Source organism: Dromiciops gliroides, chromosome 1 (assembly GCF_019393635.1).
Source record: "Dromiciops gliroides isolate mDroGli1 chromosome 1, mDroGli1.pri, whole genome shotgun sequence".
Classification (NCBI taxonomy): Eukaryota; Metazoa; Chordata; class Mammalia; order Microbiotheria; family Microbiotheriidae; genus Dromiciops; species Dromiciops gliroides.
This window is the reverse complement of record NC_057861.1, coordinates 421,479,904-421,491,314: the sequence shown is the minus strand read 5'-3', so window position 1 is coordinate 421,491,314 and position 11,411 is coordinate 421,479,904. Positions and strand designations below refer to the sequence as shown.

The 11,411-nt window shown below is 36.7% G+C and overlaps 1 pseudogene; it reads left to right on the top strand.

Annotated features, from left to right (window-relative positions):
• LOC122750038 overlaps positions 1–10,850 on the top strand; it is a 23,641-nt pseudogene extending 12,791 nt beyond the window's left edge.
• Positions 10,851–11,411: the final 561 nt, after the last annotated feature.

Here is an 11,411-nt window from a genome sequence, read left to right as displayed (position 1 = left end):
ATACTTTGCAGGATTTTTATCATAAAAGTTTTGTATTTTGTCAAAGGCTTTTTCTGCAGCCATTGACATGATCATGTGATTTTGGATGTTTTCATTTATAATATGACTGTGTTGATTATTTTCCTAATGTTAAACCATCTGTGAATCCCTGGTATAAATTCTACTTAATTAAAAAATTTCTTATATACATTTATATAATCTGTTTCATAGGACTAAAAAAATCGAGTCAATATTTTTTAATAATATTGGCTTATAGTTTTGATTCCCCGCATCCCTCATTTTATCTTTCCCTGTTTTAGGTATTAGGACTATATTTGTCTCATAAAAAGATTCTAGTAGGGTTCTTTCTTTCTCATTTTTTGATAATAATTTGTAGAATATCAATACTAATTATACATATAGTACTTTTCTGTGAAGTTTTCTTTTGACCCCCTCCCCTTCAGTAGTTTCTTTACATAATTTTTAAAGAAAATAATTGCTTTACTTAGAGAATATAGAGCTAGCAGGACCTATCTCTGAATTTAGGGGGGAGGGAGGGAAAGAGAGAGACAGAGACAGAGAGAGAGACAGAGATTGAGAGAGAACTACAAGGTTTGTATATAAAATAAGAAAATATTTTCTGAATGTTGTCTTTCAATATAGTCAGATTGGAAAACTGTAGTCAGCTTGGAAGACTGATAACAATGCTGATGCCCTGATTGTGTTTGGGGTATCTCTCCTTTGGAATTGGCTTCAGAGCCAGTGTATAAAGCAATAAGAAAATCAATTCCAGAAATGTTTTGAAAAATAAGTCTCATCCCAAGGTGACTTCTTTGTAGGATATATTGCTTTGGACGAATAAGTTCTGGCTTGTTTGTTAGAACATTCAGTTTAATTAATTTATAGTCACACTTTATATATTAATCAACATTTGTTAAGCATTTACTATTTGTTGGATATTATGCTTAATTGGTGTTTACCCTATAGTTAAGAAAAAAGTAAAAATTTAAATTCAATTCAACAAATATATATATATGTGTGTGTGTGTGTATGTGTGTGTATACATATATTATATGCATATATACATATCTACTATTCTGATTATATCTGGGTCATTTGACTAATAAGATGGAAGACTAGACATTTTCTCTGATCCTGGTGGCATTTAAAATCTCTCCAAAATAGCAATCATGCACTAAAGATAAAGCATTTCAATCATCTTCACAATCTGAAAAACAAGATCCCAAACAAGGTGAAAGCCTGATGAACTAACAACAGAGGAGAATTCCTAATGCTTAACACATTCTCTCAGCACCTTCTCCCCAACCAATCCACAATGCTTCTAGCAGCAGGGTTGCACAAACTGATATACCTGCCAGAATTCAACTCCACATCCCAAATAACACCTCCTTCCAGCTCTTTTGATATCCAAATGGCAGAAATTTGCTCAGTCTGCAAAAGCAATGAGGAGCAGTCAAGCTCTGTGCTGCAATAGAACTCTCTCTACTAGATAACATAGAAGCAGAGTGAACTGAGGCAGAATACATGTGAGTGTGTCACTGAGTGAGTTTCCCTGAAGCAAAGAGTCCAGCATCAAGCTGAATCTGATTCTATACTCTCCCAAAAGTCACTTGAAGAAGAAACATAGGTTGGTGAACTATGGGGTGCTCAGTGCAGAAGGAGATTGAAATAGCTTTGAGATCCAACCCCCAAGGAAATTTCCATCAAAGAAGAGGTAGTTGGAAAATATGCAATGGGGGAAAATAAAGAAAATAAAGACCAAAATCAATGAGGATTTTAAGGGAAAAAAAACTCAACTAAAAACCTTGAGCATAAACTGAAAAACCAATGGGGAAGAAATTAGGAAAAGAAGGTTAAATGGCCTGCAGGTCTGAAAGAATTCATTCATTCATGAATAAATATTGTAAGACAAAGGGGAATGTATCAATACCTCTTGAGATAGAAAATCTTGTGAATTCCCAAGAGAGTATAGAACCATAGTAGGATAATTCTGAATGGTTTAAAAGAAAAAGTAAAATTTGGAAAACAGAATTTATTTCCTGCATAGCAGAAATAATTGGCTAATTAGAAAAACTTGGATTCATACTAATAAGTTTCACCAAAGAAACAAAAGAGAGATTGGGAATGTAAATACACAGAAGTGGAGGGAAATCAGAAAGAAGAAAACAAAAAGCATTAAGATTAAAAGAAAATGTAATCTCCATACAAGAGAAACATATTGATCTTGAAGACAGGATACATAAAAACATCTTCAGTATTATAGGGGTCTGAGAAAAACAGGTCAAAAAACCCAAACACCAGAATGTAAGAAATAATACAAGAAAACTATCCAGAACTTTTGAAACGAAAAAACAAATTGCCAAAGAATTTTATAGATCTCCTTTAAAGAGAAAAAATAAAGATTTTAACAAGACCTATAGTACCTACCTCAAAGAGTTGTAAGGATCTTATGAAATAATGTATGCAAAGCCTTCTAAATGTTAAATCACCATACAAATGTCAGTTATTATTATCATACGACACCACCTTATAGTTCTTGCCTTCTCTCTTTTTACTTTTCATCTCTGTGTCAATACATATATTGGCATAAAATACATATTCCCTAGAATATTTCTAATTCCCTATTCCATCTCTTGAATTTCTGCCTATTTAAAGTCCAACCAAAATTTTACTTTCACCAGGAAATCACCTCTGATATTTCCAGTTGTTAATGACTTTTGTCACCTTGGTTCTACCAGCCCTTTGCTTGTCCCTCTCTAATGCCATTTGCATGTATTATTTTGTAATAAAGCTATTTGTCTATGTGTACCCTCTTTTAACTTTCCTGCTACTGATGAAGGTACTAGCATCTTTGCAGTCACTCAGATTTAACCACCTGAATGAATCCTTACTTTTTCACATTCACTCATTGCATAACCAATCTATTGCTAAATCTTTCATTTCTACCTTCATAATGTCTCTCATATATGTTGCAATAAAATAATGGGATTTAGCAGATACTCAAAGGCCCACCTGGAGATTAATTTAAACTGATTGAATTAAGTGAGAGTGATTGACTGCTGATTAGTCTACTTCAAGTTAACTAGATTGTAAGCACACCTGGCTAGCCCTTAAGAAGTGTTAAGGGTTAAAATTCTAGCTAAACTGTCTAAAATATCTAATGAGTGGTCGCCAATAAATTATAAGCTTTAGCAAGAGTTAGACTTTTAAGCATTTATTAAGGAGAATAAGAATTTGGTAAAGAGAGAGAAAGGCCTAGATTCCTATCTATTTAAAGGGAGAGCACATTTCTAGCTCCGCTCTCCACCCGAGTCCAGAGGAAAGAGCGCCAGACTCAGCGCCAGACTCAGCGCCAGTCTCTTCCTTCCTCCTCCCACTAGCCCGCGTCACTTCCTGACACCAAAGAAAAGACTCCTGGTCTTGCCCTCAAAGACCTTCGCTTCATGGGCAGAACTCTTCTACAGTAAGTCTCCAGCAGGTGGCATCATTCCAATCGTTACAGAAGGTATTATTCTCAGAAGCTAGACTGGTGCTAAAGCTTCTAATTTAAGGCAACCACACAATTTAGATTTTAAACATCACAATGTTCCCTTCTCTTCACTTGTACAGCCAGTTATATAGTTCAGACTTTATTACCTCTTGCCTGACCTATCACAATAATCTTTTAATTTATTTCCCTGCATCACAAGTTCAAATCTAGGCTCAGAAACTTACTAGCTGCATGATCTTGGGCAAGTCACCTCACCTGGTTTGCCTTGGTTCCTCATTTGTAAAATGAGTTGGAAAAGGAAATGGCAAACCTCTCCAGAATCTTTGCCAAGAAAACCCCAAATGGGGTAAGGAAGAGTTGCACACAGCTGAAAAATGAATGGACAATCAAAATTCATAGAAAAGAAGATTAGCTTGTACAGTGAAAAGTAAACAGCAGGGGGCAGCTAGGTGGTGCAGTGGATAAAGTACCAGCCTTGGATTCAGGAGTACCTGAGTTCAAATCTGACCTCAGACACTTGACACTTACTAGCTGTGTGACCCTGGGCAAGTCACTTAACCCTCACTGCCCTGCCCAAAAAACAAACAAACAAAAACAAACAAATGAACAAAAAACAAACCCAATATTCCTTTCTAGAAAAGTAAACAGCACTTAAAGCTAGGAAAGACCTGGGTTCAGATCCTGATTCTTACACTGACTGACTGACTCCAGGCAAATTACCCAATCTCTGAGCAGGAAATTCTTTACCTATGTAAAAAAAGAGAAGTGTGAACTAAGTGATCTTTGGCATTCTTCCCTTTTTCTAAACTTGTGAAACCTATGGAGATCCTTATATTGGGCTGAAGTGTCCCTCCTTTTATTTTCCACCTGTTGTTACTAGTCCTGTTCAGCACTAATCACAAGTCTAGTCCCTTACAGACATCCTTTATAAGACTTTAAGGAACCCCAACTAAATTTTTTTTTCTTCCCCAAGCTAAGTATCCTCAGTTTCAGTGTTCCTTCAGTTTTCCAGGTGAAAACAGCAGTGTACTTGATGTGGTGAACTTTAACCCATGCCTAACCTACCTGGATCTGTGTTATTTAAATTATTGAAGGACCAGACTGGGTTTTCTAAAATATTACTAAATTACATATTAATGGCTATTGCACCAATTTTGGCAGTGAGCATTTATTATTAATATCACATATTATTAAAGTATTGACTATGTGTTTCCCTGACTTCCCCACTAGTCACAGGTTTACAAGCCTAAACAATTACCTACCCAGCATATTGAGGCAAAAAGGTAACTGGAGAGTAAAACAGAGTCCAGGGAAGAAGAGGCCAAGCCCATCATAGCCCGGTCTTTTTAAACTCTTTTTGGTAGAGGCGGGTCACTATACCTTGATCTAAGCTAATTGGTTAGCACCATTCAGCTCCATTGATTGACATGGCTGGGGGGGGGGGAGGAAGGGTTAGAGATCAAATTCCAACCATCTAAGTGTGCTTCTTCCCCTAGCTAATGAAAAGAATTAATCACCATTCCTTTTGTTAAGATGCCCAGGTTTCTGGTGTGAGGGGGGAGAGTAGTAGAAACTAATGTCTGGGTTTCTCCTAGAAATCCATTATTAATAATTATTTTCTCCCAGATCAGTGGAAGGCACTGGGAATCTGGATCTTAAACCAGAGGAGAAAGACTACATGGGAATATAAGAGCTCTCTGCAAGTAGTTGAAAGGCTATAATATGGAGGATGGACATGGCTTGTTCTTTTTGTTTCCACATGCCAGAACTAAGGGTAATGGATGGGGGTTGTAGGATGGCAAATTGTGACTTGATTTAAAGAAAAATATTCTAATCGGAGGCATCCAAAAGCAGAATGAGCAGCTTTGCAAAGTAGTGAATTTTCTCATGTTAGATCTCCATATTAAGCCTGGGAATATTGTAAGCATTCTATGTCAAGTACTGTTTGGACTATGTGGCATATGAGATTCTCTACATCTATGAAATCTTGCAAAACAACCTTGGTCAAGGGTAAGATTTTGCTGGATAAAAGTATAATATAGGATTATGGTAGTTGGAATTGGGGGGAACTTTGGAGATCAACAAGTACAATCCCCTGATTTTACAGATTAGGAAACTGAGACCTGGTACAGTGAAATGACTTTATAGAGTGTTATAGAGGTACCTTTTATATGATGTTATAAAGGTACCAAAGAAACAAAGCTAAGATTTGAAAACAGACCTTCTGACTTCATATATGCTCTCTCATAATTATATTTTCTATTCATACCTGATACTAGCAACTTGCTTCCTCTGTCACTTTAAGTTGGCCTGAATTACTTTCTAAAACTAAGGTGATTTGGAGTTGTACATTAAGCATGGAATTACACATAAGTATGGGACCTCCTATTAATTAGAGTTATCCCAAAGTTGAATGATCTAGCTTAGGAGATAGTAGGTTCCCTTTCTAAAGGTTTTCAAGGATATACAAAATGATCACTTGTTGGGATGGTTATAGAGATAAGGTAAAATCATAAAATACAGGGAAAAGTCAAAGATAACACCAAAGATTCAAACATGGTAGACTGGGTAGATGGTAGGACTAATGGTAGAAATCTTGAAGTTAGTAAAGGGAGCAATTTTGTGGAGAAAATAGTAGAAGAGGTTGCCTTGATTAAACCTCTAGTCCATCTTTTTTTTTGGGGGGTGGGGGGCAATGAGGGTTAAATGACTTGCCCAGGGTCACACACAGAGCTAGTAAGTGTCAAGTGTCTGGGGTCAGATTTGAACTCAGGTCCTCCTGAATCCAGGGCCAGTGCTTTTTCCACTTCACCACCTAGCTACCCTCCAGTCCATATTTTACATGAGACTTTAAGTAAGTGGAGCAGAATTCAGCAAAGTTTAAGTATACAAAGAGAAGGCATAATTATCATTAGGAAAGAAAGCTGGGAAGGGGCGGGGTGGAAAGATTGTTTCAGAGCAATTCGTAGATGTCCTAAAGTGACCAAATAAAACTAAAACCCCAAAAGGTGAATTGGGAATAGTATTCTCCCTCCTTCCTCCAACCACCCATCCCTATTACCCTAAGCACTGGAAAAGATATTGCAGAATTTCCTTTAGCAACCTTTTCCAGTATTTATATGAGTCACTCATAATTAATAAAATACTTAATATTAAAGGAATTCCATATGCATTAATGCTAGTCATATTTTTATGTTGCTTTGCATTTTGCCTTTGCTAAAAAAAAAGTTCTGCTTTGCACAAATAAAGTGATATGTATTTTTAGTATAAATAATTCAATTTGTCAAAATTCAGATTATTTTACTTCATTACCACTGCGTCAGAATATGTGGAATATGCAAAATAAGCTTTGATTACTCTTCCACTGAAGAGTTTTTTTAAAAAATTAGTGTATTTCCAATAATTATCTTGTTACAATCCTAAGCAAATAGATTTACATATGAGGATTAGGAAATATGCTAATTGATGTTGAAATGTGGTCATTTGAATGAAATTATTTAAAGCATATTAAAAACTTATAGTTTTAGCCAATATGGCAATGTCCAAAGCAGAAGTCCAATTCCCCTAAGAAACTCACAAGAATGCCTTGCAAGGAAAAAGAGACAGATAGGGCTGGGGCCAGAGCTTGAATTTAGACACTATGAGATGAAAGTAGAAGCCAGGTACTGAGGTGGAAGAAAGATCCTGGTCTCAGAGCTAGTCCCAGCAACTAGCTACCAGTTCAGAACTGAAACAAGACAGCAGCAGTGGTATTCAGACTACAGAACATGGACCTGTCATGAAAACTCAATGTAGAATCTGAAGCTGGAGTTACAAATAAATGAACCTCCTAATTTAATGAAGGAATGATATAGGTTAAGAGAAGCCCAATAGATTAATTCAGAAAGAGAGGAAACTCCATAATAAATACACGTAGAATCTCAGGGGGGTGGGAAAAAAAGAACCACAAGAACTTCAAGACTGTATAGAAAAAATGGGGGCAGCTAGGTGGTGCAGTGGATAAAGCACCGGCCCTGGATTCAGGAGGACCTGAGTTCAAATCTGGCCTCAGACACTTGACACTAGTTAAATGACCCTGGGCAAGTCACTTAACCCTTATTGCCCTTCAAAAAGAAGACTATATAGAAAAAATGAAGAAATATACAAAAATAAATAAAATAAAATTAGAGCCCTTGGGGGGAAAATTGAAGGAGAATAAATAGCTTAAAATGGAAATTAGACTACAGAAAATATGACCCAAGTAGTGGACTCTAAAAATTGAAGAGAAGAAATAGAACTAAATGATTCAGTGATACAAGAAGTATTAGAATAGACAAAAATCTAAAAAGCTAAAAGATACAATCTACTACCAAAAACAACTAACCCAGAATATAAATCAAGGATTTCCACTAAGAAGATGACCTGGATAGGAGACAGACCAATCAGTGCCCTCATACCTTCTACAGCAAGAATCTGACATTTGTACCACTAAATAATAGCCAAGAAATCCAATGGGAAGCTCCAGTGAATAATTTCTTCCACACCATAACTACATATAAAAGTATACCAGAAGAGGGCAGCTAGGTGGATAAAGTACTGGTCCTGGATTCAGAAGGACCTGAGTTCAAATCTGGCCTCAGACACTTGACACTTATTAATTGTGTAACCCTGGGCAAGTCACTTAACCCTCATTGTCCAGAAAGGAAGGAAAGAAGGAAGGAAGGAAGGAAGGAAGGAAGGAAGGAAGAAAGAAAGAAAGAAAGAAAGAAAGAAAGAAAGAAAGAAAGAAAGAAAGAAAGAAAGAAAGAAAGAAAGAAAGAACGGAAGGAAAGAACTCTGATTAATACAATGATAAAGAAGGTGTTCCGAGTACCTATGATGAATATGTTACATATCTTCTAAAAGAAGTGAACTCAAGGTGCAGATATATATATATATTTTTCGACAATACCCAGTGTACATATTTGTTTTGCTTGACTATGATTATCTGACTATGGTCCTATAGAAGAAAAATGGGTCTTTAATCAAATAGGGACATTCAGATATTTTGAATGGGAAAATTAGAGAAACCTAGAAAGGTATAGATATATTAGAGCAATTGGAAGGCATTAAATCATAATTAAAATCTTACATTCTAACGGCAGACAAAAATATCCCATTGGAATCCCATCTTCAAAAGTCACAGAGAGTAAAAACACAAAACAAACACTTAAAAATAATTTTCAAGCATACAGAGTGCCTGAATGTGGTTTTATTGTTTTGCTGCTTTTAAGAGAGAAAAGAAAAACAAACAAAAAATGATACATTAAAGGAGAAAATAGGAAGAAGGAAGAATTCACTATTTATCATAATTGAGTGTACTTAAAGAAGAGTATATAAGCATCAATGTGGGAGGAGGGGGCACCTCATGAACCTCACTTTTACCTAAACCATGCAAGGAAAGACTGAATGTATTACACAAAAAGTTTGGTGTAGCAATTTACTAAATTCAATGGGGGAAAATGCAGGGGGCAGGGACAGTAGAGAGAGAGGTTTAAGAGGGATGGTAGAATTTTTTTGGGGGGGGGGTGAGGCAATTGGGATTAAGTGACTTGCCCAAGGTCACACAGCTAGTAAGTGTCAAGTGTCTGAGGTCAGATTTGAACTCAGGTACTCCTGAATCTAGGGCCAGTGCTTTATCCACTGTGCCACCTAGCTGCCCCATTTCTCTTTCTATACTACTTAACTTGGAATCTTCAACTTTCATGGATTTAATTATCATTTCTATGCTGATGATTCTCAGATATCTTTATCCAACTCTAAACTCTCTGCCAACCTCCAATCTCACATCTCCAAGTGTCAGTCAGTCAGTCAGTCAGTCAGTCAGTCAGTCAGTCAGTCAGTCAGTAAGCATTCATTAAACACCTACTACATGCCAAGCACTGCTCTAAGTGTTGGGGATACAAAGAAAGGGAAAACATCCGCCCTGGATTCAGGAGGACCTGAGTTCAAATCCGGCCTCAGACACTTGACACTTACTACCTATATGACCCTGGGCAAGTCACTTAATACTCATTGCCCTGCAAAAAAAAAAGTAACAGTAAAGTTAAAATACTAAAATTAAGAAGGCTTGGGAAAGGCTTTTTATAGCATGTAAGATTTTAGCTGGGACTTGAAGGAAGCCAGGGAAGCCAAGAGGCAGAAATAAGGAAGGAAGGCCTTCCAGGAATTGGAGACAGCCAAGGAAAATGTCCAGAGCTAGAGAGGGAATATTTTTTTTTCATAGAAGAGCTAGGAGGGTAATTTCACTGGGTAGGAGAATACATGGAGGGGAGGGAAGAGTCTAAAATGCAAGGTGGGGTGGCGAGATTATGAAGATCTGAAATGAGGGAACTCTTCTGATGACTGGCAGATTATCAAGACCCCACCTAATGGGGCAGCAGGCTTAAAGGATCCTGTGCTCAGTAGATTTTTTGCAGGAGAAGTTTCGATCCCATTAGTGGATGAATATGATTTCATGTTTCCTAATGATTATGAGAAAGGAGTAAAATGCCAAAGGGAAGAATACCCAAGACAGCAAGAACTGGAAAGGCAAAAAGAGAGTAAAGAAAGACAAAAGAGGTGTAAAGACAGGCATGAAAACAGTGGGTTTTCAAGATGACCAGATCCAGATTCTGATGAAGATGAAGATGATGAGCGAGAAAGGAGGAAAAGAAGTATGGGAGGTGCTGCCATTGCACCCCCAATTTCTCTCATGGAAAAAGACAAAAAAAATTACCTAGTTTCCATTTGAAGGAGTCAAGACCTCATTCACAGTCTTCCAAAGCTGTTATTCCTTCCCCTGTGTATGATGAACAAGAGAGAGCATGATCTCCAACAAGGTCCAGTAATTTCTTCCTTGCTAACATGGGTGGTACTGTAGCTCATAAAATCATGCAGAAGTATGGCTTCTGTGAAGCTTAGGGCCTTGGAAAATATGAGCAAGGACTGAGCAGAGCATTGTCGGTTGAAAAGATGAGTACGTGTGATGGCAAGATCATTGTTGATGATGCTACAGAGAAAGATGCATCTGAGAAATCAGATTCAAATCTGAGATCCTTAAGTGTCCTACAAAAATGGTTCTATTAAGGAACATGGTGTCTGCTGGAGAAGTAGGTGAAGATCTAGAAAGCAAAACCAAGGAAGAATGTGAAAAATATGGCAAAGTTGGAAAATATAATTTTTGAAATTCCTGGTGGTCCTTATGATGAAGTTGTACAAATATTTTTAGAGTTTGAAAGGGTTGAACCATCAGTTAAACTTGTTGTTAATCTGAGTGGGAGGTATTTGGATGGAGAGCTAGTGAAAGCTTTTTTCTATAATTTGGATAAATTCAGTCTTGGATCTTACAGAGCAAGTCTGATTTTAAGAACTCAGAGCACAAATCAGCTCTGGCAATCCTTAGTAAGCCTTTAGGCTGAAAGCAAGGAGGAAAAAAGGCAAACCTGCTTGACCAGTGTGTAGTGAGACTTTTTGGAAGTACTCTTAAAATTCATGTTGACTGACCATTTTTTATTCTGTGGGATTTTTTTAATATCATATAAAATATTTTTAAATGAGTATTTGTAAAAAGACAACCATGAATATAATTGTCAAATTATTTATTAACATCTTCTATAGAATATGAGGAAGTAGAGGAATTCCATGAGGAAATGGATAAAAGACTCCAAATTAAATTTTTAAAATACTTTAATACTTGGTGATTTCTATGCAAAGGTATATATAGAGGTTGACACTGAGTGGGGAAAGGGATCAAGGAAAAAAAAAGCAGTTGGAACATATAGTTCAGAAGAAAAAAATTAAAGGCTCTAAAGGCTTGTAGACTAAATCCAAATTTCACATCCATAAATTATGAATACTTTCTTCAAGAAGAGAGATGAGAGGCACAAGACACAGTGAACACCATATAATATCACAAGTGAAA